The sequence below is a fragment of the Myodes glareolus genome, chromosome 12 (assembly GCF_982192425.1).
Source record: "Myodes glareolus chromosome 12, mMyoGla1.1, whole genome shotgun sequence".
NCBI lineage: Eukaryota > Metazoa > Chordata > Mammalia > Rodentia > Cricetidae > Myodes > Myodes glareolus.
The window spans coordinates 47,532,422-47,560,109 of record NC_142037.1 but is presented as its reverse complement, the minus strand read 5'-3'; positions in this window follow the sequence as shown (position 1 = coordinate 47,560,109).

Genomic DNA, 27,688 nt, shown 5'->3' with positions numbered 1-27,688 from the left:
GAATTTCCCTGATAACTAAGGATGTCGAACAATTCCTTAGGTGCCTCTAGACATTTTCATTTCCTCTTTTGAGAATTCTCTGTTTAGATCTGTACCCTATGTTTAATTGGGTTATTTATTTTCTTGATTTTCAGGGTTTTATATATATATATATGTATATATATATATATATATATATATATATATATATATATATATATTGGATATTAGCTCTGTATCAGAAGTATAGTTGCTAAAAAAATATTTTTCCCATTCTGCAAGATTCTGCTTTGTCCAAATAATGATGTCCTTTTAATTTAGAGAAAGTTTTTGTTTCATGAGGTTTATGTATTGATTGTTGATCTGAATGTCTGCACTATTGATATTATGTTCAGAAGACCTTTTGATGTATGAATGTGTTCAAAACTATTGCACCCTTTTACTTATATCACATTCAGTGTATCTGACCTTATTTAGAGATCTTTGATCCATTTTGAGTTGATTTTTGTAACGGTGATAAGAATGAATTTATTTGCTTCTTCATTCAGTTTGACTAGAATCATTTGTTGAAAATACAGTCTTTTACTTTAGTGTGTATTTTTTTGTTTCTTTACCAAAACTCATGTGTACATAAGTATATGGACTTTTTGTGTGTCTTCAATTCTAGTTTGTTAGGAGATGTATCCACTTTTTTGTCAAATCTATGTTGGACTGGGTGGTGGTGGCTTACAACTTTAATTGTAAAGCATTCAGAAGGCAGAGACAGGTGGATCTCTGTGAGTTGGAGTCAGCCTGGTCTGCAACTCTGGGACAGGCTCAAAAGATACAGAGAAACCATGTCTCAAAAATCCAAAACCAAACTAAAACAAAACAAAACAAAAACTAAAAGACTATGTTGATTTTATTATTATAAATCTGTAGTATAATTTTAGATTGATAATGCTGATATTTCCATCAGTTTCTTTATTATTATTCAGGTTTGCTTAAGTTATTCTCTTTTTTTGAGTGTGTTGGTGTTTCCATTTAGGCTGAATATTGTTCTTTCATTATCTGTGGACAACTATGTTAGAATTTTGATTCAGATTAAATTGAATATTACTGTATATTACTTTTGGCAGGATGAAAACTTTTAACATATTAATCCTACTGAACAATGAACATGAAAGATCTTTCAAACTCTTTCTTTAATGTCTTAAAAGTTTTATTATACAAGTGTTTCAATTGTTTGGTTGCAAGAGTTGCCTAAATATTTTTGATGCTTTTGAAATGTATTAATTTCCAGATTCCTTTATCATTTGATTGTTCATTTTTTTATAAAAAGCTATACATAAATTCACATTAATTATTTTTTGTATGTATTTCTATGTATAACAAACTGCAAACTCTGACCATTATAGCCTCCCAAAAATCCCATTCAAATCATATGATTCCTGTTTCCTAAATGTCTGGTATGCACAACAATATGGGTTTATCCTCAACCACTGAGTAGTAACTAAGGGCAACAGTAAATGAAAATAATTTTGTTTATTCTATTTTTAATTTTGACACATATAAAATTATACATTTTCTTTTCACATTCCTCATTTTAAACCATTCCATATAACCCTCCTAGATTTATTTCAAATTCATGATCTTATTTTTCAGTCATTATTGATATATATGTATATATAAATATATATATGTATATCTAAACATAGCTAGTTCAGTCTATACACTATAAATTGCACGCAAGTTCTTAGTACTGACCATTTTGTATTGAATAACCAATGAGAGAGCTTATTTCTTGTCAAGCCTATTTCTTTTTTTTTAAGATGTATTAAATTTATTTTTTTTCAAAGTTTGTTAAATTATAAAAGTTTCCATTTCCGCCCCTCCTCCCAACACCCTCCCACTCCCCCCACTCCCTCTCGTCCTCCCTCTCCATCCCTAAGAGCAGTCAGGGTTTCCTGCCCTGTGGGAAGTTCAAGTTCCTCCCCCCTCCCTCCAGGTCCAGGAAGGTGAGTATCCAAACAGACTGGATCCCAAAAATCCAGCATATGCAGAGGAAACAAGTCCCAGTGTCATTGTCAATGGCTTTTCAGAAAGACTCCGGGCCAGCCACATTCAGAGAATCTGTTTGGATCACGTGCTCCTTCAGTCCCAGTCCAACTGGCCTTGGTGAACTCTCATTAGATCAGTCCATTGTATCAGTGGGTGATCGCACCCCTCGCGGTCCTGATTTCCTTTTTCATGTTCTTCCTCCTTCTGCTCCTCATTTGGACCTTGAGGGGCTCAGTCCGGTGCTCCAATGTGGGTCTCCCTCTGTATTGTCATCCATCGTCGGATGAAGGTTCCCTCTGGATACCATTTTAACCGGTCAGATTAGGTAAAGTCAAAAACACCATTGATAGCCTATGCTGGAGAGGATGTGGAGAGAGGGGAACTCTCATCCATTGTTGGTGGGAATGCAAACTTGTGCAGCCACTGTGGAAATCAGTGTGGCGGTTTCTCAGGAAACTGGGAGTCAACCTCCCTCAGGACCCAGCAATTCCAATCTTGGGAATATACCCAAGAGATGCCCTATCATACCACAAAAGCATTTGTTCAACTATGTTCATAGCAGCACTATTTGTAATAGCCAGAACCTGGAAACAACCTAGGTGCCCCTCAATAGAAGAATGGTTAAAGAAGGTGTGGAACATATATACATTAGAGTTTTACTCAGCGGTAAAAAAACAATGACATCTTGACTTTTGCATGCAAATGGATGGAAATAGAAAACGCTTTACTGAGTGAGGTAAGCCAGAACCAAAAAGAGGAATATGGTATATACTCACTCATAAGTGGATTCTAGCCATAATTAAAGGTCTTTGATCCTATTATTCGTGATCCTTGAGAAGCTAAATAAGAAGGTGAACCTGAAGAAAATCATGCAGTTATCCTCCTGGAGATTGGAAATAGACAAGAGGTCCAGAACCTTCATCTGGCGATGGATGGAGATAGAGACAGAGACCCACATTGGAACACTGGACTTAACTCCCTAGGTCCAAACGAGAAGCAGAAGGAAAGACAACGTGAGCAAAGAAGTCAAGCCTATTTCTTTTCTTCTTAGCATTTCTTTGGTGTCTTTAAGTCTTTGTGTAGGGTTGAGGCCAAGTGTTAGTTTCCTTTATCTAATTTGCCATCATTCATTTTGGAAGTTACAGAACTAATCTGACCACCATTTAAGATGAGAAATCTTGTGTGTGTGTGTGTGTGTGTGTGTGTGTGTGTAAAATTTTAGGTAAATACGAAATGATTCCTTGAGACTTTAGTGACCATCCTTGGTGCTATTTGTCTCTCCTCCTTACTTCTGTATTGATCTCCCTCCCTCCCCAACTGCAGCCTCCATCAGTTTTTCTCCTTCCACTTCAACCACATGAAACTTGCTATTCCTTTCTCAAGTACACCACACAATGGTACTTTCATACTTTGATTCCTGTGTAGCCTCCATATTATATATTTAAATCTGAAGACTGGTATGATAATGCAGACACAGAAAAACAGTTATGATTAAAACAAGGAAACAAAACTTTTCTCATAAGCACTACTTTCATACTCACTGAAATTATAACCAGCAATAAAATGTGATCAATTAAAGAGAAGCAACAATAACATATTGTCACTTTCCAATTCCATTCACCCTTTTCTTATAGTTCTCATTCCATAGAAGAAACTTAGTATTATAAATTAGAAAGCAGTTGCTTCTAATTTAATTTTTAAATGCTTATGTATAAATGGTAAAAGGCAATATAATCAAATCAACAGTATAATACAAGTAATGATTAACACCTACCTGAATATATATTTGTATAGTGTGACAACATAGGTTTAGTAGTTACAGTATATAGTATAAAATGTTTATAGCAACAAATAACGTATATTTCTCAAAACATAAAGATCACACAAGTACTGTTCTAGTTATATTAAAAATAACATACAGTAAAATTAAATTCTGTTTTAATGGGAAATTTCATGTACCTGTGACTGATCACCTATTAATTTGTTCAGCTTCTAGTATTCAAAGGTAATCTCTGACTTAAGTCTCCTGTGTTTGGCCTTCTATTCAATTGTTCAATATCTAATACTAAGACTTAATCAGCAATTCAAATCTTCTAAGTCATGTTGAATTTTACTGATAGGGAGAACTTTCTAGTGTTTCCTGTGAAAATATTGAAGACAGCGTAAATAATCAGAACCAGCATGAAAAACGGATGGTTTTATACATTGTTGACTTCAATTCTCTAGAAACAAATTAGCATTGAAAGACATAAGTTACTTAACAGAATGTCTGTTTAATCTAAGATTTTATTTATTATAAATTTTATTAAAAGTCATTTATTATTCAAAACTAGTTAGTAAATATGACTTTAAATGTTTCATGTTTAATTGCTTATCCATGAGGATGAAGAAAATTGTTAGTATATAATATAAATGTCCAATGGTCAAAAATGGCAGGTATTTATTATCTTAATCAAACAATATATGCAATGTTAATAACAAGATCTACACTTATATTTAAGTAGAGCATAAAATTCCAATGAATCTTAATTTAAAATATATCATTTACTCTATAAAGAAGAAAATAAAAACAGGAATATTTCTATGCAAGGGAACTCTTATTTGACATGAATCTACTAACATTCATGTAAGTATAAGATCATTTTATATTTTTATATTTGCTTAAAATTTTTATGATTATTTCTTATTTTGTAAAATGTGTTTTAGGGAAATAGATTAAAAACAAAATAAAATGCTTTCATTTAGCATTTTATCTCTTAAAACCTTCAGAAATCTTGGCTTATTAAAACACATTTTCATTAAAAACAATAGAAATATTATTCATTTCCAAAATAAAATAAGCAATAAGAAAGTAAATTATTGGTTCTAAAATATTTTATAAGATTCTAAATATAAGGTTTGAAATATTGAGCAATTTTTATGTCAATTCTTTTAATCCAAAATTATGCTTCATATTTTAATTTTTATTTGATTCTTACTTCAATTATTTGAGATTAAGTATAATTACAAAACTTTCCTCTTTTTTTTCCTCTCCAAATTCTTCTACATACTCCTTCTTTCTCTCTTTAAAATTTATGGACTCTTTTAGCATTAATTGTTCTTACATACATAAATAGATACATATACAATTTTCTAAACACATAAATACAACATGCTAAGTCTATATAATGCCAATTCAATATATGCTTTAGGGCTGACTATTTGGTATTGGATAATTAATTGGTGTGTGCTTACTTAGAGAAAACTATTTCTCCTTTCTTAGCATGTGTAAGTTGCTAAGCTTTGCCCTCATAGGTTTTCTTTGTTCATTTTATCCAGTCTCTTTATGTTGCCCTGGTTCATATCAATTTAAAGAACCATGCTGTTGAGACTTTATGGATGTATTCTGTATTTTAAATTGAGAAGTCAGGCCCACGAGGGGTGCATCCACCCACGGAGATGGTGGGACTGACCTAATGGGAGCTCACCAAGGCCAGCTGAACTGGGACTGAAGGAGCATGTGATCAAACTGGACTCTCTGAATGTGGCTGACAATAAGGACAGACTGAGAAGTTAATGATAATGGCACGAGGTTTTGATTCTACTGCATGTACTGGCTTTTTGGGAGCCTAGTCTGTTTGGATACTCACCTTCATAGACTTGGATGGAGTGTGGAGGGCCTTGAACTTCCCACAAGACTTCTCTTAGGACTGGAAATGGAGAGGGAGGTGGAGGTGGAAATTTTTAATAAAAATATAAAAAAATAAAATAAATAGCTATTCTTATACCCATAGACAAATGTTCTTCATTTGTGATTATCTTATTTAATCAGGAAATGCTCTTTTTACAATGTACAACAGTGAATTCATATTTGTGACATTTCAAGCAACTAATAAGTGAAGCCTGAAAGTATAGCCTTCTAAAACATTTTCTCATACCACTTCCCACTTCTATGGCACAGCAAATATTGTAAAATAGGGAGAGAAATACAGAGGAGAGGAGAAAGGGCTTTGAAGTGGTATCCACTATTAACATGGTCTTTCAGCAATTGCAGTTTACTGCAGTGGGTCTGTCAATGGATCAATGTGGAGCTTGGGGGATGCTATTCATCTTTACTGAACTACTAAAATTGGTGGATTCTAGGTGCTCTCGCTCGTTGTTTTCAGTCGCTTCCCCAGTGGTGAGAAAACTAGCCTCCAGAAGATAATTCCCAAACTGGGGTCATGCAGAAGATTCATGCTAACATCAGTATATAACAAAAAATCAAAACAAAAGGATATGGAGATAGACTAATAACTTGTATGAAGGAAAGAGTAGGTAACAGATGTAAGACAGTGATAACAAAAGGTGAATAGAGAAATCAAGCAATGTTACATACATATCTAAAACTAGCGAAGAGCATATTTAATCAATAAAAAGAAGAGGCAGAAGTCATTAATCCTAGAAGCACAGAGGTTTCCAGCTTTGGTAAATGTAGGGATTAGGGCTACTCATATTCTTGCAAAGAGTTTTATCAGAGAATGAGGCTAAAACTGACTATATTTAATAAGCCAACGGATTGTAAAGCACAAGTAGACTAAGGCAGTTAGTCACAGAGAATCCAAAGCTTCTATTAGACAGACACCACACAAGCTTGAGATGGAAGTCACAGCCTTTTCACAAGGTCTTTTATTTCCCAAAATAAAACTTCATTGTCATATAGAGACAGTCTACAGCGATCGACAGAGAGACTTTAGGTAATCATTTAGTCTAAGCCTGTGCATTAGTGGACCATCATCTGCAGCTCTAACACAGGGGACTGATCCTCTAAGATCAGATACACATTTATGATCAGTACCCAGAGCAGGTGTTTCTAGTTGGTTTTCTGTGTATTGTCTATGTAATTGCATATTTCTATGTAATTTATATTTGCATCAAGATCCATATAATCCTTCCAACTATCTGTTAAAAAGAAAAGTTACAGCATTGTACTGAATCAGTAAGGAAAGGAAGGAAAAGACACCTTCGAACAACCCAACTCCCCTGTCATTATGAAGGAATTTTGCATTTATATTCAGATATCTTCAATTGTAGTTAGCGCTTCATAAAATTTTCCCATGAGTTGACTTTACTAAGGCAATAATCTGAGAAAATAAAATGAATGCTAGGGAAAACTTTTTAAAAATAAAGTTAAGTTTTTTAGTTGGGGTAAAAAAAAAAAACCCTTTAACCTTGCCAGTAGGAGCACAAGAAATGCCATTTTTCATCTGGAAGTAGTCTGCTTCTTATGGATCTCCACAAAACTGCTGCAATTCTCTTTGTCATGGAACTGAGAAAATTGAAGCTATTCATCAGTCCCAAAGAGTAGCATACAAGCATTGGAGACTTCCAATGACTTTGTTTTGACTTTGTTTTCTCTGGTGACTCAACATAAGTGAAACAGACCTTCTGGTTAAAGGATTAAAGGTCCCTCAAAATCTAAAAATTAAATGGTATATATTAAAAGTGATAGATCAGTCCTAAAGTTAAGAAATGAAAGGCCAAGATAGCTTAATATTTTAGAGATGTATAACTACTTCACACAATATTTTAAAATTGCAGCCTTTCTAGTTGTTAATTAATATACAATATTTTACTCTTTCATGAGAATTTATAACTATGTTTGAATCCACTAGTCTAATATTGTACATTGTCCATTTAAAATAGCTGAGAGTTTACTGCTGTTTATGAAGCAACATTCTTCCTTGAAGGAACCTAATAGCTCATCTTTTCATATAGATTTTTTCTGAATTTAAATTATGAAAAACATACAATCATTTCTTCTTTTTCCTAAAGAGATATTTTAAGGTAAAATAATACCTGATTTAGCCATCTGTTTCAATTGTAAAATAAATTCACAGTAGCATGAATATAGATTTCACAATTTAATAAATTATAAACATTTAATAATAATTTTGATGAGCAATGGTATTTTTTTTTTTACCAATGATAGAAAAATTGTAAAGTTTTTTTTTGTGAGAAGCTGCCTAAGCCTCTTAACTCCCAGAAACATTCTGTAACCTTGGAACAACTTCCCTAGTTCAAAACAGTGAAAGTGTTTTAGTAGCTGATTAATGTTGGGCTTCCACTTATCTCTAAAGTGGTGTGCCTATTGTTTCTATCTTTACATTTGTACTTTGCAAACACATTCATTGTGTGCGATACAAAAAGACAGAATTTTAAAGTGTTATGGTTACAAAGTCTTATTCAATACTCAGGGTCATATTTCTGTTTGAAGTAAAATGTAAAATTCATGATGTGCCCCTTAAGAGTTAAGATGATTCAAAAGTAAAGCATAATTTTCAGAAGTAAATTGCTAGCCTCTTTTATGAAACATAACCAGCAATGATATATCTTCAAAGTTGAAATTTGAATCTTATGTATTCTAAATAGATTATTTATTCTCCATGGTAAAATAAAAACAAAAATAAAAGTAGATCTTGATGGATAGAAATGTCCAAAGATGTAGATTAACCAGTTTATCAACATGTTAATGTCTGGAAGGAAATATTGATAGGCATTCTAATATTCCAAATAATTTGATATAAGATACTTGCTTTCTAAAGTGGATAATATTTGACCTAAGGAAAATCAATAGCCAATATAAAAATTAGTATGCATTTGAACTATTTAATAAATCCAAATTTCTTGTGAAGTCATAGTTTTAAGATAATATAAAATTATTTGAATACATTATCAGGATAACACAGCTAATAATGAGAAAATATATAAAATGAAAGTTAAGGATGGTTGAATAAATAGGATCGATCAGAAAAGCATAAAAAATTAAGAAATAAAATGCAAATAAATGTATATTCAGCATGCAAAATATAAAACCTGTTTATTTTATTAAAAATTAAGATTTATGTCTGAAGATATAGCTCAGTCTTTAACATGTGTGACTTGAGTAAACCTATGAGTCTTATAAAAATAAATCCAGAATGTGTGTCATGTGTTTGAAATCCAGGGCTGGGGATGTGGATACTACTGAATCCCTAAGGCTTACTACCTACATCCCCCAACCTTCTTCATGAGTTCCAGGCCAGTCAGAAATACTGTCTTAAAACACATTTTTAGGGAAAGATATATCAACTGAAGAATGAAACCCAAAGCTGTCTTTTTATGTGCACACATGGGTACATATCTGAACCTGCTTCATTGACACAGGTACATTCACTCATTCACACACACACACACACACACACACACACACACACACACACACACAGTCACACAGATAGAGATAGAGAGAGAGAGAGAGCAGAGAGAGAAACCAGCATGCATGTACAAACACATACAAATAACATTTAAATTTATGAATACTAAATAACATAAATGCTGTGATTAAACTTGACATCATAAAGGATTTTTCATTTTTAACATATTAGCCTATTAATCAGTATTGACAGTTGTTAACGAAAGTGAATGAAGGTAAAGAAACAATTGAATAACAATTTTCAAATTACCACTTGTATGAATTTATTATTCACTTATGTGTTAGGAAGAATGTTTGATACTGGCTCTTAATTTGTTCAAGCATTTAATTGTCTATGTATCCTATACATGTGTTTGGTGGTTGTTGAATACACTAGCTACAGGGTGTAAAAAATATCGGTGGAATATTGTTCTTTCTATTAATAATTTCATTTTCTAATTAGTGAGATAATTATATACATATGAATAACATACAAATGATAATGATAGATTAAAATAATAGCAAATAGAAATACACAGTGTTTTTGGTGAACAACCACTTCTTACACTTTACTATGTAACATTCAACATTCTCTCAAATAATGTTTCAGCACCCTCTTATATTGCTACCTTAATGAATATATTTTGCTCACTCTCACCCAACTAAGTCGAATTTCCCCAGATGGTAGTATTAATCAGACACTATTGCAGGGGTATGACGAATTGACTAATAGAATGTCTCTCCAGGAAAGTAATATACATGCTATGAGGATTATGTTCAAGGATGAGACATTATCTCTATTGGACAGGCTTCATACCTTAGAATCCTCAATGAGGACATTAGAACAGACACTGGATGGGATATCCATTGGCCCCATGACAGTGGGAAGCAATTTTAAGGACTAGGTCCCCAATCCCAAAACAGTTTGTCCTCAGGGTTGAGAACACTGTTTAGGGGTTGTTGATTATTACTTGTACTAGATAGATGATTGGGGTAAAAGCCATTTTTTTAAAAAGGAGGAATAATAGCATTTGGAAATAGAATGAATACTTGAGATCCATTATTTATGAATAATTTACATTTTTATAGTTTTTGTATATTGATACAAGTTCAAATTATATTTGTTATTTTGTTTGCATTATTTGTACACCTATGTACAAATATATACATATATATTTCTCAGATTATATATATATGCGTCTTTCTACCTCTCTTTAGGACTTTTTGTATATTGATACAACTTTTAGGATACATTTTCATATTGCATTATCTATTACTCCTACCTCTGATCAAGATACTTATAGATTGCTAACATTTTGAGGTCATTAGCCTCATTTGTTGCACATTTGCTTACATATTATTTAATATTCTGACATGAAGTTTGTCTTTAAGTTATGCAGGCATTAAGTCAATAGTTGTTTATGTTTGTTGTACATACAGTCAGATTAATTTGGTTTTTTATATACATAGAGATTTTACTCTGTCTAGATAGAAAATCTTCAATCAGGTCAAGGATCTGTAGAATATGGCTTTTAAATAACTTAGGATTCTGTTAATATGAGACATGATTGCTTCTGACAGCACCAATCTACTCCTGAGAGAATGTTGAGCACTGAAGACACGCCACTTGGAGTTTTTTTTTTCTTCTTCTTGGCACCTTTGGCCTTTGAGCAAGGAACTGCCCATACCTCTGCCACTGACATAATACATGGTATCCAATAATGGATGAGAGGGACACAAGGAAAAAAACTGTTAAATCTTGCCAAGGCAGGGTAAGAGTAATGAAAATTTTTCTGCCCCTGAAAATGGTCTGTCATTTATGATAGGCCTTATCCAAAGTTGGTTGCTTCAGTGTTGCAACTGAGACTTTGGGTTATTGCTCAGGTAGCTAATTGACTCCATCATATATTGTTCACTTTGGAAACTGCTCGATTGTACTTTCTGCCTGCTCAAGTAATATTATCTCCCTTCTCAGGCATTCAATGGGGTTGAAGATTAGATAATTGTAATTACTGTACTCTTATGATTTAGTCAAGCCATTTCCTATACAAGACCTAGACTCCTTAGGATAGAATGTTTGTTAAAACATTTAGCACATGTTCCTTGCTTAATATTGTTTATGTTGGTTGTACTAATTATACTTGATATCTGTTTCTAGTGTATATAGTTTTGTACTGGGTTTGGAACTCTCTTATTTAAACAAAAGGGGAGGTGCTATGGGAACACATTCCACTCCTTCAGCCAGTAGCCTTTAAGATAACAGCCCACTTGGGTATGGTCTCTGATACTATAAAAGCAGTTGGAAAGTATGTGCCCGCTCTCTTGCTTCTGGCTCCCACTTCCAGCTGCTAGACTCTGTTCCTGTTCACACAGAGGACTGTAAACAGTGATATGTAAGTTTTCCTTTAAATAAATAACCCCTTTATTATTCATAATTCTGCACTAGTGTGGGATTATTTTGTGACTTCCATCATCAAATAAACTTCATGCATTCTTCACAAGAATGAAGTAAATATTAATCTGTACTTATTCTTTCTTATGGAGCATAAATGAAATCACTAAGACCTAAGAAGATAGTTTACACTGTATCCGCTATTGCAATTTAGAGTATATATCTTTAATAGTAATGTTCATTGTGAAAGAAGTTAGTGTTCTCTGCTTTTGGAACATTTTTCGGTTAATTCCTCAGTTTCTTGACTTCCATATCCACTGTGGCGAGCAATAACTTGATAGTAAATTTAAATTTTAAGTTTCACCAGAGCTGGTAAAATAGAGCTCCTTAATGTGTCAGTAAACAAAATGCAAAGGGCACACAATCTAGAGTATAGTTTTAGTTCACTCCCTAAAGAATTAAAGCCAAATGTTGGTAAACAAAGTAGTTCACGGAGAGTAAAACATTCTTCAGATGTTACAAAATTGTCAAGAATTAATCATGGTAAAGAATTAAGTAATCATGCAGAGACTGATCATTAAGTTACAGAAAATGGTGTTTCTCACAAATGTGTTTTTATATTCGAAATTTTCAAAGTTATCCAGATTTAAGACTCTTATATAAATTTTGATGAATTACTTTCTGTTTCTTTGTGACTGTTTATTTTGCGTGTGCATCTGAGAGAGAGATAGAGGGGGAAGGGTATGAGTGAGCAAGTAAAAGGACCACTTTGGGGAGTTGAAGTCGGTTCTGTTTTTATATTTTTGCATGATATCCAGAGATGGAAAAGCTTGCCTGCCAAGCACTTTTCCTTTTGTTCTTAATAGTGATCATCTCTTAAAGCTATTCTTTCAGAGTCTGATATTCTAGTGAAAGCTATTCTGAGTACAACATGATTTATTATTAAAAATAGAGTCAATTTTAAATGATTAACTTTTGCTATAATCTATTATTATTTTTAAAAGCTATTTAATACATATATGTTATATAACAAAAATTTCAATACATGAAAACACTTGCTTACATACCTTGTTTCACGTACTTAAAACACATAGATGAAAAGACAGAAATTCTTTATCAAGATTAAATTTGATATTAGAGAGATGAAATAACAAAAGAGAAACAAAAATCAAGAGCTATACAAATATCTAAATATTTAAACAAGATTGGATTAAAGACAATAAGAGGTATAATAATAAGCTATATAATAAGAATTTGTAATGGTAAGAATATCAGATTCAATGATAAATAATACTGCCAGAGTAGGATATAATAGAGAATATGAATAAAGAAAGAGGTTCATTATGATTTTAGCAACCAAGAAAGAGTTAAACATCAGTTATTTATCAGGTCTGAGGTGAAAATATAGCTTTACATGTGAAGAACCCTAGGAGAACTGTGTCATAAGTCTGGCAAATAAAATGCAGAGAGGCATGTGAGGTCAAAAGAACAGATAGACCTGACTTCTTTAGAGTTACCTCAAGCATGGTGAAATATTCTGACTTTATCATCTGTGTTGATTTGAAAGAAAATTGCCCCTATTGTCACTTAGGGAGTGGGACTATCAGGAGGTAAGACCTTGTTGAACAAAGAACTTCACTAGGAGGTGGGCTTTGAGGTCTCAAATGCATAAGTGCATAAGTGACTATTGGGGAATATTATTGTAAGGTGTGTCTCTTTTGGTAATGTTGTGAAAACAGTTGCTTAATGATGCAAAGATGTGCTGCCTTTGTTTATACTGTATTTGTTTACCTCTGAGAAGCATGATCCATTTCCTGCCTAAAATACCTCATTGTCTAATAAAGAGCTGAGTGGTTAATAATGAGGCAGGAGCAAGGATAGGCAGAGCTGGCAGGCAGCAATTATAAACAGAAGGAAAAATGAGGGAGAGAAGGATCAACAATGGAATAAGGGGAGGAGGACATCAAGGCCCAGACACCCAGCTACTCAAGAAGTGAAAGTGAAAGCAAGATATACAGATGAAAGAAAATTAAAAAAAACCCAAAGGCAAAATGTAGTCAAGATAATTTAAGTTACAATAGTTGGAAAGAAACAAACCACGCTAAGGCCGAACGTTAATAAGTAAGAATGAGCCTCCTGTGTGATGTTTTTGTGAGATTGGTGGTGGGCCCCACAAAAGTCAAAAGAACAAATCATTACACAACAATTGACACTCACTTCCTGCAGCCTACCAATCCTGATATAGAACTTTTAACTCCTTCTGTAGTATGGTGTCTGCCTGCATGCTGCCATGAGCCATACCTCTGCCATGACAATAATGAACTATCGCTCTTAAACCGTGACCCAGTCCCAATGAAATGTTTTCTATTATAAAAGATGCCGTTGTCAGGATGTCTCATCAGAGCAAGAGAAACTCTAACTAACATCATGTTACTAGTATAATGTATGAAAAAGAAATGCGAAGATCGTCTATATTATATAAAGAAGAGTCATATCATTAGGCCAGAATAGTTTTTACAAATTATTACATAGACTGTCATTTAACTTATATAAACTTCATAAGTAGCTTCTCTGACTTCTGATTTCTCCCATTGTACAGGTAGTTTTCATAGTCAGATGACTGTTTCGATGACATAAGTACCTAACATGAAGTGTGTTGTGCCCAATGTAGAGTGGCGTAATGAGGGAAAATGTATGTTTGTGATTACTAAAAAATAAATTAGTTACAACCAAAGAAACTTCAAGATATAGCAGGAGCAAAGGAGTCAATTCATGTGAGGCTTCATTTTATGACACTCTTTATAAGTATGTGACCCCTGGGATATTATTCTTTAAATTTCTTGTGTCAAACTGGCAATGTAGTGAGGAAGTTCTGCAAACTACATTTGCAGTTTCACAGAAGAAGCTGAGCAACACTTATGATTCCTACCTGTGAAGGGGGAAACATTTTATATGTTCACAAAACCAATGAACCTAGCTGCAGGCTTTAAACTGTTGCAGTAGCTGAGTTCAAATCTTTCAGGTTTCAGGGAAGAGTAAGATTTCTGCTCCAGTATTCTGGTAAATTATTTCATTTGGTCTTGCAATTTATCAGAACATGGGATTACAGAGGGAATCCTTGAATTAAAGTTTCAATACATACTAATGCAATAAGAATATTTGAAATAATGTTAACAAAAGTAAAACAGTGGAAAGAAATCTACTTGGTAGCCTGGGTGTAATAGGCAGGATCTGGGATATGGTTAACTAAATGCTTATCTAGAATTGGATGCTGTTAATCTTAGATAATATATCACTCTGTGATTTTGAATGTTATTGATTAATGATTTCACATGAAATCTAAATTTTTTCATGGAAGATTATTGTGTATTTAAAATATATGGATCAAGAAAGTAAAATTGAGTTTCTTATACATCACAATGCATAAAGAGATTGCTTTCAGTTCAAATAATCACAAGTACACTGGGAACTTTAAGTATGTTGATACATAGTTCAGAAAGTAGTACTTAAATAGCATTTGAAAATCTATACTTCTTTTTTATATATTTATGACAGAAAATGTTATGGACATCTATTAGATTGCCTATTTTATAAAATTTGGTTATTCTTATTCTTTAGAAGTGAATTATACCTATTTTATAAAATTTTGTGCTTCATTATATCTATTCTTTAAAAGTGAATTAACATGAAGTGAAATTACATTTCATATTATCCAACTCAGATATAAATGCGGTCCTGGATTTTTTTTAACAACTGCCATCATGATTTCTTCAATTGAAGCATGTTAATATGTCTATTCCATCTGAGAGTAGAATCTCACTTGACAGTCACAAGACCTTTCCTTACAGAAAAAGACAAATTATTTTCACTTTATCATTTTTAGGTTACTATGATGAACTTCAAATAACCTAGATGTTTGAAGTCAATAGTGACTCTTAAGTCAGAGCTCCAGTCCTGACTTCACTATCCTGAACTATATTTTGAAATTTATATATTCACATTGCTTGAGGCAAAAAACAGTATATGAACGTTTTTCATGTTTATCATGATTGCTATGTGCTTAACTTTACCAAAATTAGCATTGTGCTGAATTTTTGGTTTTAATATGATAAAACTATTTCCTCAGGCCCTTTATTTATTTTTCATTACATTTTATTTTTATTTTTATTTTCTTTGCAAGTGATGGTAGCATGGATGCCTGTGCCCAAAAGTTCCAGGTTTTGAATTGAATTCAGTAATAGGAAGACTGGTTCAGTGGTTATCTGGGGTTAATTTTGCTCATCTAAGAGCAAAACATCTTTGTATCTAATTTTTAAGTGATCTCTTTAAACTTAGGATATTTACATTGCTTTCGGGTTACAGTGACCTTATCTTAGAACAGATATTTTCTAATGAAAATTAAAATATTCAAATGATATCTGTAGACTTTACAAAAAGTATGATGTCTTTTGAATAAATAGTTCTTTCATTTTCTATTGTTTCTGTCATGCCTTGTACTATTAGAACAAGCCTAGATTACATTCATGTTTCATTCGGGAGATTATATTAGAATCACTATATATAAATCCATGTGTTGTATGAGCATGGGCCCTTGTTCTTCCCAACCAACGGCTAGCTTAACCCCAGAAATAATCACACAGAAATTGTATTAATTAAATTACTGCCTGGGCCATTATATCTAAACTCTTTTTGGCTAACTCTTACATCTTGATCTAACCCATTTCTATTAATCTGTGTTCACCACGAGGTTGTGGTCACTTAGCAGAAAAGATTCTAACCAGCGTCAGTCTCAGGCTGGAGCTTTATGGCATCTGCCACACTGCCTTTTTCCTCCCAGAATTCTGTTCTGTCTTCCCCACTTACCTGAGTTCTACCTTTCAACTAGGCCAAGGCAGTTTCTCTATTTAACCAATAAAAGCAACACAAATACAAAAGAACCTCCTATACCATCCATACTTGGTGAAATATTGCTTAACTAATATAATTACAGCTTTCTTTTCTCAGGATTAGGTCTGTGTGTTATGTTCATATGCAGTCAGCACTTTCCTGTTATTTCTACTCACCACCAAGAGCTCAAAGCTACATTCCAACATATTAACTTTGTAGGTTTCTTAATTGTAGAAATGAATGAAGTTTGTAAATTATGAACTAGCACAGTGTTTGAAATATGAAATTTTAGAATAAAAAACAAAACAAAGTGTCCAAAGAGTGAATATTCCAGGGGAGAGTGAATACAATATATGAAGAGTTCAATTTCAATTAAGGGACATTGAAGAACTGTATCAAATGTAAAGCCCTATTTTGCAATATGTAGCTGTCTTTGACAATATTCATTTCATATTTCCTCAATTTTATTACATATTTCTATACTAGGGCTGGAGAGATGGCTCAGAGTTTAAGAGAATTGCCTGCTCTTCCAAAGGTCCTGAGTTCAATTCCCAGCAACCACATGGTGGCTCACAACCATCTGGTGCCCTCTTCTGTCCTGCAGCCATACCTGCAGGCAGAATATTGTATACATAATAATAAATAAATTTTAAAAAACTTAAAAAACATATTTCTATACTAATAAAATATTTACCTTTTAAGAACAGAAAGAACACAATTGCAGAAATATAATGTTGAATTTACCTTTTGTTTATTAATGAAAGAAACTGTTTATAAGTAGCATACATTACATAGAATATACCTTCCTAAACAATTTGTCAACAATCAAAATGTATTTGTTTTTATCTCAGGAAAGATGTCACTTAACAGAAACAGTGAGGAGACAATGATACCAGAAAGCCAAGAGGAGAAGGGATGGTGAACATCTGACATTTGGCTGGTGGCAAAAGAGGTCATTAGTGATCCTGACTGTTTTTGTTATGAGATTCTCCACATCTTCAAAATATATCATCCTCTTTTCTGACACTAAATTTACTCTATTTTTTACTTACAATATAATCAGTCCTAAGTTTGTGCCAATTCAACTGCAAAGCCTGATAAAGTCTTGCAGAGCCTGGAGGATGCAATTAATTACATGTTCCCTGTATCTATTCTGTTTCAGCTGACACTTATCTAAAATAGTGTTTTAATTACTCATTGATTAGCTTTGTGTTATTAAATACACCACCAAGTAAAATAAACTCACATAAAGCTGAAACGAGTAGACCACTGAGATTAGTCTGAGGCATCTGTACAATGGAGACTTCTTCATCTATAGCATGTAAAATCTGTACTGTAGGGTTTGTCTCCTGAAATAAAGAGTGGCGAGACTGTGTTGGCTCATCAAAATCTGGGAAATGTGTCATTAAATATTAAAAACAACACTTTTCAACATAATTACACTGGGAAAATGATGGCAAGCTTAGAGAGGGAAGGTTTGAGTTTCCAAATCATAAATTATAATTTTGTTTTGAGAAATGCATCTAGAAATAACAAGTGACTCATGGAAAATTTAAATACCTGGGAAGGTATTTGAACCTTAGTACTTCAGGATAACTAATTTAAAAGAGTAAAATAAAAAAAAATAATTTCTGAGTAGATGTAACAAATAACTAAGGAGTGATTTAATCAAGCAAAGCTAATGACATAGAGATATGTATACATTATGCTTTTATTAAAGAAACATCTAAGAAGGCTGGAAAATTGCTCAACATTTAAGAGTACTTGCTACTTCTTCTGTAGTAGATATGAGTATGAATCCTAGAAACCAAGAGGTAGTTCATAATAATATATATGTAACTTTAGTTCCAGGTGATCTGATGCCTTATTTTGACTTACATGGGATTCAGGTACAATGTGATTCATAAAAGTATACACAATACTCATTTACATAAAATTAAATAAATCTAAAGTCCTACATAAAAGCAGACAAAATGACCACGACAATAAATAAAGTTCCGGTATGGGGTAGGGAAAAGCATATGTCAGTGCCTACATAATGTAATTTCTGAAAACTTGAACCCTATAATGGTGATTCATAATTTCCTAAATTCAATTACTTTCCTTTTGAAAGCATGCACTTGATATATTTTTAAATGCCATTATTTTATTGTTTTGTATGTTGTTGTTTTGTGTTTTCTTGTTTATTTTTAACTTCTAAAAATATACTTTTTAAATACAGTATGCTCTGATTTTAGGAGGAGATACAGTTTCTCCTCCTAAACTCTTTCCAGATCCTCCCTACCATCCTACCTATTAACTGCAGATTATGTACATATGGAAAACTAAAAATATTTAAATGCTGTCCTTTTATGTATTATTTCAGGAGCACCATATTATAAATTGGTAGGGTTTCAATATTTGAAGTTAATATTACTTTATGTTTGTATCAAAAAATCCAGGTGAATTCTGTTTATTTTATTTCATTGATCTAAATTTCAGCTTCTCAGATTTTGTCTTACTTCCAAAACAACAAAAACAAAATCTTTATAATAACTTTTTTCAAATATTGACTAATTTAAATACTCATGGCTCCCAATAACAAGTGTGAAAAACTGCTGTTCAAGTCGTCTTTCAGGGGAACCTAAATTACTCACAAAATGAGATAGAATTTCACTGTTACCCTTGGCTGTCTTTCAGAAGTTGATAATAAATCTTTTTTGTTGAATTACTATACACTTCAGACACAGAAATCATAAAATTCAAGTTAGATTTATTTAAAGTCTCCTTATAGTAGGATAGCTTTTTTAGAATCAGAAAGTATCATGTAGGTTGCTATGATAAAGAAACAATCAATAGTCCTATCCAGCTTTGATATCTATGAAATGCAGCGATGACCAACACAGCAGGATATCACTAAAGATACAGTAGTCACACTCATACATTTACTTTTATGTAGATCTCTTTATTCAATTTATGATTTAATTACTTTGTTTCTATTTTACACTTCTGAGTTTCACACTTCTCAGCTTCCTAGCTCTGATGTATCACTAAAACAAGTTTTCTCTGGTAGTGTGCTTTTCAATGGATTTAATGACGTAGAAGTGACCTTATGTGTGATTGTGGACTCTTTGGTATTTAATAATGGACACCACTGAATAAATTGGTTTCTATCTGTGCCTCAAAAACAGTTTATCTCATCCTATCCTTCTACATCAGTGCAACTCTGAAACACAGCTTGACCCAATATTGAGAGGACTTAAGAAGTGAGTGGACAGTCACAAGGCAGGATGACCCACACTGTAGGTCCTGTAGGAGTTTCCAAGTGGTACAAAACCCTGGGCTCCACCCCCACCAGCTCTCTAGGCTTTTCTAGATTGCAAGCAGGAGGTTTCCTACAACTAGGATCTCCCCAAACCAAAACCCATTTAACTTCCATCCAAACTACTAGTCACACCAAACCCAAACTCACCTATTTGCCTGCAACCTCAGTGGAACTCTGAAACACAGTTTAATCCAATACTGAGGGGACTTAAGAGGTGAGTGATCAACCACATGGCAAAATGCTTCACTTTCTAGGACCTCCCTAGTAGGACAAAACCCTGGGCACCTCCGCCAACTCCCTCTGCCTTTCTAGCCAGCCAGCTGAGAGTTTCATATGGCTAGGATCCTCCAATCCCAAATCCATTCAGTCATCATTCAAACTACTAGACACACCTCAATACCAAATCTGCCTATCCTCCTGCAACATTGGTAGAACTTTGAAACACAGCTTGCTCTAATATAGAAAGGACTTAAGAGGGACCAAGAGTTGGCTACAACCCTGGGGGGATTATGAGAGAGCATCCAGAGAAAAAACCAGGAGAGAAGACCAAGATAGCAGGCTTATGGAGACCTCAGAGGCTTTCTGAGACACACCTTGACAGTACAGAGCAGATCAAGAAAAACTCCCAAACACTCAGACAATCACATCAAGGATTGAACCAAGTTGCAAAGACACTGCCTATCTCATTTGAAGGAAGAAATGGGTAGGCGCCAATGCAAGAATTCCTCCAACAACCTAAAAAGCAACATGGTAAAACCTGAACCCTGTGGTCACCCAACAGGAAGACTTGAACATCCTAACACAGAAGAAGCAGAAGAAAATGACTTTAAATGTAACTTGATTCCTTTAAAGAGGAAATAGAAAACAATCTTAAAGAAATGGAGGAGAAGAGAAAGAAAAATTTGGAAAAAAAATTAATAAATCCCTCGAAGAAAACCAAGAAAAAAACAATCAAACTAGTGAAGGAAACAGCTCATGACTTGAAGACTGAAGCAGAGGTAACAAAACACAAACCTAGTGAATTCTGGATATGGAAAATATTGGTAAATGGACAGGAACTACAGAGACAAGTATAACCAACAGAATAGAAGAAAGAATCTCAGGCACTGAAGATTCTATAGAGGAAATAGACTCATTGGTCAAAGAAATCAATAAATCCAAAAAATTATTAACACAAAACATCCAGAAAATCTAGAACAAGAAGAAAAGACCAAACTTAAGAATAATGGGGGTAGAAGAGGGAGAAGAACTGCTGCTCAAAGGCAGAAAATATATTTAACAAAATCATATAAGAAAACTCTCCCACAATAAGAAAGGATATCCCTATGAAGGTACAAGAAGCTTATAAAACACCAAATAGACTGGATCAATAAAAATACTTTCCTTTACCATATAATAACCAAAACACAAAACATACAGAATAAAGAAAGAATATTAAGAGCTACAAAAGGAAACAGTCAAGTAACATATAAAGGTAATCCTATCAGAATTACACCCAACTTCTTAATGGAAACCATGAAAGCAAAATGTACTACATAGACGTGCTGCAGGCACTAAGAGACCATGGATACAAGCCCAGATTACTATATCCAGCATAGCTTTTATTGCTATCAGTGGAGAAAACAAGATATTCCATGACAAAAACAGAAATAAACAGTACATATCCACAAACCTGGCCTTACAGAAAGTACTAGAAGCAAAATCCCAACCCAAGGAAGTTAACTGAATCCACAAAAACACAGGCATCTGATAACATCCCACTAGCATAACCCAAAGAATGGAAATACACAAAAACTTCTACTGAAAAATAACCAGAATTAACAACCACTGGTCATTAATATTCTTGATATCAATGGACTCAATTAACCTATAAAAAGACACACACTAAGAGAATGAATAGGAAAACAGGATCCATCCTTCTGCAGTATACAAGAAATACAACTCAACCTCAAAGACAGACACTACCTCAGAGTAAAGATTTGGAAAAATGTTTTCTAATCAAATGGACCTAAGAAACAAGTGGGGGTAGCTATCCTAATATCTAACAAAATTGATTTCAAACTTAAATCAGTCAAAAGAAATGGAGAAGGACACTTCATACTCATAACAGGAACAATTCATCAAGATGAAATCTCAGTACTGAACATCTATGTCCCTAATTCAAGAACACCTATATATTTAAAATAAACATTACTAAAATGTAAATCGCACATCAAACCCCACACACTAATAGTAGGAGACTTCAACACTTCACTTTTTCCAGTGGGCTAGTCAACCAGACAGAAACTTAACAGAGAAATAAGAGAACTAATAGATGTTATGAATCAAATGGACTTAACTTATATCTATAGAACATTACACCCAAACAAAAAGAATATACCTTCTTAGCACCTCATGGAACCTTCACTAAAATTGATCATATACTTGGTTATAAAGCAAACCTCCACAGAAGCAAAAACAAAAAAAAATGGAGTAGCCCTTTGTGTCTTATCGGATCACCATGTATTAAAGTTAGAATTTAAAACAATACTATTCTTAGAAAGCCTACAAACTCATGGAAATTTAACAGTGAACTACTGAACCCCTGGGTCAAGTAAGAAATAAAGAAATTGAAGTCTTAAAAAAATAAAAAAAAAGAAATTGAAGTTTTCCTTGAATTCAACAATCAGGAAAGCACAACATATCCAAACCTATGGGAAAGTAGTGCAAAAAGGAAAGTTCATAGCACTAATGCCCACATAAAGAAAACAGAGAAAGTACACATTAGTGACTTAACTGAACACCTGAAAGCTCTAGAACAAAAAGAATCAGATTCATCCAGGTAGGGTAAAAGACAGGAAATAATCAAAGTGGGGGCTGAAATCAATAAAATAGAAACAAAGAAAATAATTCAATGAATCAATGAAACAAAGAGCTGGTTCTTTGAGAATATCAACAATATAGACAAACCTTTACCCAAACTATTCAAAAAGCACAGACAGAAATTCAAATTAACAAAATCAGAAATAAAAAGGGGGACATAACAACAGACACTGAGGAAATTCAGAGAATCATTAGGTCATACTATAAAAACCTATACTCAACAAAATTGGAAAGTGTAAAAGAAATGGACAATTTTTTTAGATAGATATCCTATACCAAAATTAATTCAAGACCAGGTGAGCAATTTAAATAGACCTATAAACTGCAAGGAAATAGAAGCAATCATCAAAAACCTCCCAACAACAACAACAACAACAAATGTCCAGGGCTGGATTGTTTTAGTCCAGAATTTTACTACAACTTCCTAGAAGAGCTAATAGCTATACTTCTCAAAGTGTTCCACCATGTAATAGAAACAGAAGGAACATTGACCAATTCTTTTTATGAGGCTACAGTTATTCTGATATCAAATCCACGCAAACATTCAACCAAGAAAGAGAATTACAGACCAATCTCACTTATGAACATGGATGCAAAAATACTCAATATGATACTGGCAAACCGAATTGAAGAACACATTAAAAAAAACCATCCACCATGATCAAGTCATGCTCATCCCAGAGATACAGGGCTGGTTCAACATATGAAAATCTATCAATGTAATCCATCATATAAATAAGCTGAAAGAAAAAGCTATATGATCATTTCATTAGATATTGGAAAACCCTTTGACAAAATTCAACACCCTTTCATAATAAAGGTCTTGGAGAGATCAGGGATATAAGGAATATATCTAAATATAATAAAACCAATATAAAGTAAGTCAACAGCCAACATCAAATTAAATGTAGAGAAATTCAAAGCAATTTCACTAAAATCATAAACAAGACAATGCTGTCCACTCTCTCCATATCTCTTTAACATAGTTTTGCAGTTTTAGCAATAGCAAAAAGACAACAAAAGGAGATCAAGGAGATTCAAATTGGAAAGGAAGAAGTCAAACTTTCATTATTTGCAGATGATATGATAGTGTGTATAAGTGACCCACAAAACTCCACGGAGAACTTCTTTAGCTGATAAATACCTTCAGTATTGTGGCAGGATAGAGGTCAACTCAAAAAAAATTAGTAGCCCTCCTATACACAAATGATAAAGAAGCTGAAAGGAAATCAGAGAAACATCACCTTTCACAATAGACACAAATAACATAAAATTTCTTTGGATAACACTAACCAAAGCAGTGAAAGACCTATTTGACAAGAAATTTAAGTCTTTAAAAAAAGAAAATGAAGAAGATACCAGAAAATGGAAAGATCTCCCATGCTCTTGGGTAGGTAGGATCAACATAGTAAAACTGGCAATCCTACCAGAAGCAATCTATAGATTCAATGTAATCCCCGTCAAAATCCCAACACAATTCTTCACAGACCTTGAAAGGACAATAATCAACTTCATATGGTAACAAAACCCCAGGATATCCAAAACAATCCTATAAATAAAGTGTCTTCTAGAGTCATCACCATCCCGGACATCAAGCTCTATTACAGAGCTACAGTAATGAAAACATCTTGGTATTGGCATAAAATCAGAGACATTGACCAACAGAATTGAACTGAAGACATGGATATTAATCCACACACCTATGGACACCTAATTTTTGAAAAATAAGCTAAAATTATATGATGAAAAAAATATCTTCAGCAAATGGTGTGGGCATAACTGGATGTCAACATGTAGAAAAATGAAAATATATCCATATCTGTTGCCATGCACCAAATTCAAGTTCAAGTGGTTTAAAGACTTCAATATATCTGACCACACTGAATCTGATAGAAGAGAAAGTGGGAAGTAGTCTTTAATGCTTGGGCACAGGAGACCACTTTCTAAATATAACACCAGTAGCACAGACACTGAGAGCGACAATAAATAAATGGAACCTCCTGAAGCTGAGAAGCTTCGGTAAAGCAAAGGCCACAGTAAATAAAACCAAAAAGCAGCCTACTGAATGTGAAAAGCTCTTCACCAACCCCATATCAGACAAAGGACTGATATCCAAAATATATAAAGAACCCAAGAAATTACACATTAAAATTCTAAATAACCCAATTTTAAAAATGGGGTATGGAACTAAACAGGAAATTCTCAATAGAAGAATCCCAAATAGCTAAAAGATACTTAAGAAAATGTTAAACATCCTTGGCTGTCAGGGAAACGTAAATAAAACAACTCTGAGATACCATCTTAAACCTGTTCAGAATGGCTAAGATCAAAAACACTAATGATAGCTTATCCTGGAATAGATGTGGAATAAGGGCAACACTCATCCATTGCTGGTGGTAATGCAAACTTGTACAACCATTTTGGAAATCAGTATGGTAGTTTCTCAGAAAACTGGGAATCAACTTACCTCAGCATCCAACAATACCATTCTTGGGCATATACCCAAAATATTCTCAATCATACTACATAAGCATTTGTTCAAATATGTTTATAGCAGCATTATTTGCAATAGTCCAAACTTGGAAACAACCTATATGCTCCTCAACCAAGAAAGGATAAAGAAAATGTAGCATATTTATAAATTAGATTACAACTAAGCTGTAAAAACAAAGACATCTTGAACTTTGCATGCATACTGATGGAATTAGAAAACACTATCCTGAGTGAGATAACCCAGACCCAAAAAGATGAATATGGTATGTACTCACTAATAAGTGCATACTAGCTATAAACAAAGGACATTGAGCCTGTAGTTCACGATTCTAGAGAAGCTAAGCAATAAAGTGAAACCAAAGAAAAATACACAGAAACTCACCTGAAAATTGGAAACAGACAGGATTTACTGGAAGAGTTGGAAGCATGGGGGTGTGGGGAGAGGGCAATATAGGAGGAGAAGACAGGGGAGAAGGTGAGAGTAGAGGAGAACATGAGAGAAGGGAATGATTGAGATGGAGCAAAAACAGATGAGAACAAGAAGAGATATCTTGATTGGGGGAGCTCTATTATAGTGTTAGCAGAAACCAGGCTCATACTTTTTGATATTTCTAGAAATCAAAAAGTATGATCCCACCTAGGACCCTGAACAATAGAGGAGAGAGGGCCCAATCTTGAGTTTCCCTGTAGTCAGAACTGATGATTATCTTAAATATCACCATAGAGCCTTTATCTAACAACTGATGAAGGCGGAGCCAGAGACCCATATCGGAGACTGGACTGAGCTCCCAAAGTCCAGTTGAATAGTGGGAGCAATGAGAATATGAGCCAGGAGGTCAAGACCAGCATGGGTTCACCCACAGTTTCATTGAGCTAATGGGAACTCACCAACTCCAGCCTGACTAGGAAGGAACAAGAATAGGACCAAACTAGTTCCTCTGAATGTGGTTGATAGTTGCATTGCTGGGGCAAACTGATGTGCTACTGACAGTGGCACCAGGATTTATCCCGACTGCATGTACTGGCTTTTTGGGATCCTATTCTCTTTGGATGAAAACCTTGCTCAGCCTAGATATAATAGGGAGGGCCTTGGACCTTCCACAAGCCAATGTTCCTTACCCTCTCTGAAGATTAGATGGGGGAGTGGTGGGAGGGTGTGTGAAAGGAATAGGAGGAATGGAGGGAGTGGAACTTGGATTGGTATTTTTTTAAAAAAAAAATCTAATAAAATAAAAAAAACAGTTTAACTCATGTTTCCTTTTTCTGCTATTACTTTTTGTTCATTTCCTAGAACACAGTCCCTAGATCTCTTCATTATCTGCAGTAATAGCTTCTGTTGCCCATCAATGAGGATACTTTGCTCCATTTCTATCATTCTGTCATAACTACTAAATGTACACCTTTCCTTTACAAAATCTTAACTACCTTAGAAAGTACCCTGTTTTTGTATATTTTTATTGTGTAGGGTTTTAGGACCCCTCAACTAAGAACTACATATATAATTCATTTAGTTACAATTATACAGTTATATAAATCCCTTCATAGCTGTCATTCTTTCACTTTTATACACAAGATATAGGGGAAAAGTTATGAAGGACAAGTCTGATATGACAAATCCAAGTTTCATGCAATCCCCAGCAAACAGCATCCTCCTTTTATAAGCCTTTAGCTTCTCCCGGAGTTGAATATAACAGGGATGTCAGATTGTTGGCCTTCAAAAGGACATGCTGAGATTTCTGATTCACTTCTCTGGTTCCTGTCTATTAATAAAATTTCTGACAGCTTCCTGCTGTGTAGCAAAATTCAGTGACAACTTTCAGATACTTGTTGCCAAGAAAGATTTTGACTGCATATAGTTTTCAACTGGTATAGTTTAAAATATGACCTTTGTTTTCTTTTGTGTATATATCATTGTGGGATGAATGTGAACTGTGCCATTTTGCCAGAATGTTAAGTGCATCATTCAGTCTTCACTAAGACTAAATTGCATAAAAAGGACACCAAGAACTTGTCCACCTTCTCTAATTAAAGCTTTATGTGTTCTCTTTACCAGTTCTTCATCTCATCGGCTGGCGGATCCTCACAACAAGCATTGAAGCCTGCTTTATGCGGTGTATACTGTGTGAGAGAAACTATTTAAAACACTTTGATGGTGGAGTCATGTTCTTTGTAATTGGCTTAATATAAATCTTTAATATTTCGCTTACTATAATCTCAAAATTTATCAATGTTATACTATCTTAAGTGGTTTGATTTAAAACTGAACATCATTTTATTATAACTTACACAAGTGTCCATTACACATTTATGTATCTGGGAGCACTTAGGTTGGTTCCACGCCTTAATCATTTCAAACAATGCTTCAAAATTTATTGATTTTTAATATAAATTATTTTTATGAATAAACAATAAGCAGGATTATTATATAATATAGTATCAATTTTGGTAAATTTTAGTTTTGTGCAGAATTTCTATGTAGTTTTTCTTAAATGTTGTACAGTTCTTTATTCCCACTGATATTGTGCAGGATTTCAATTTT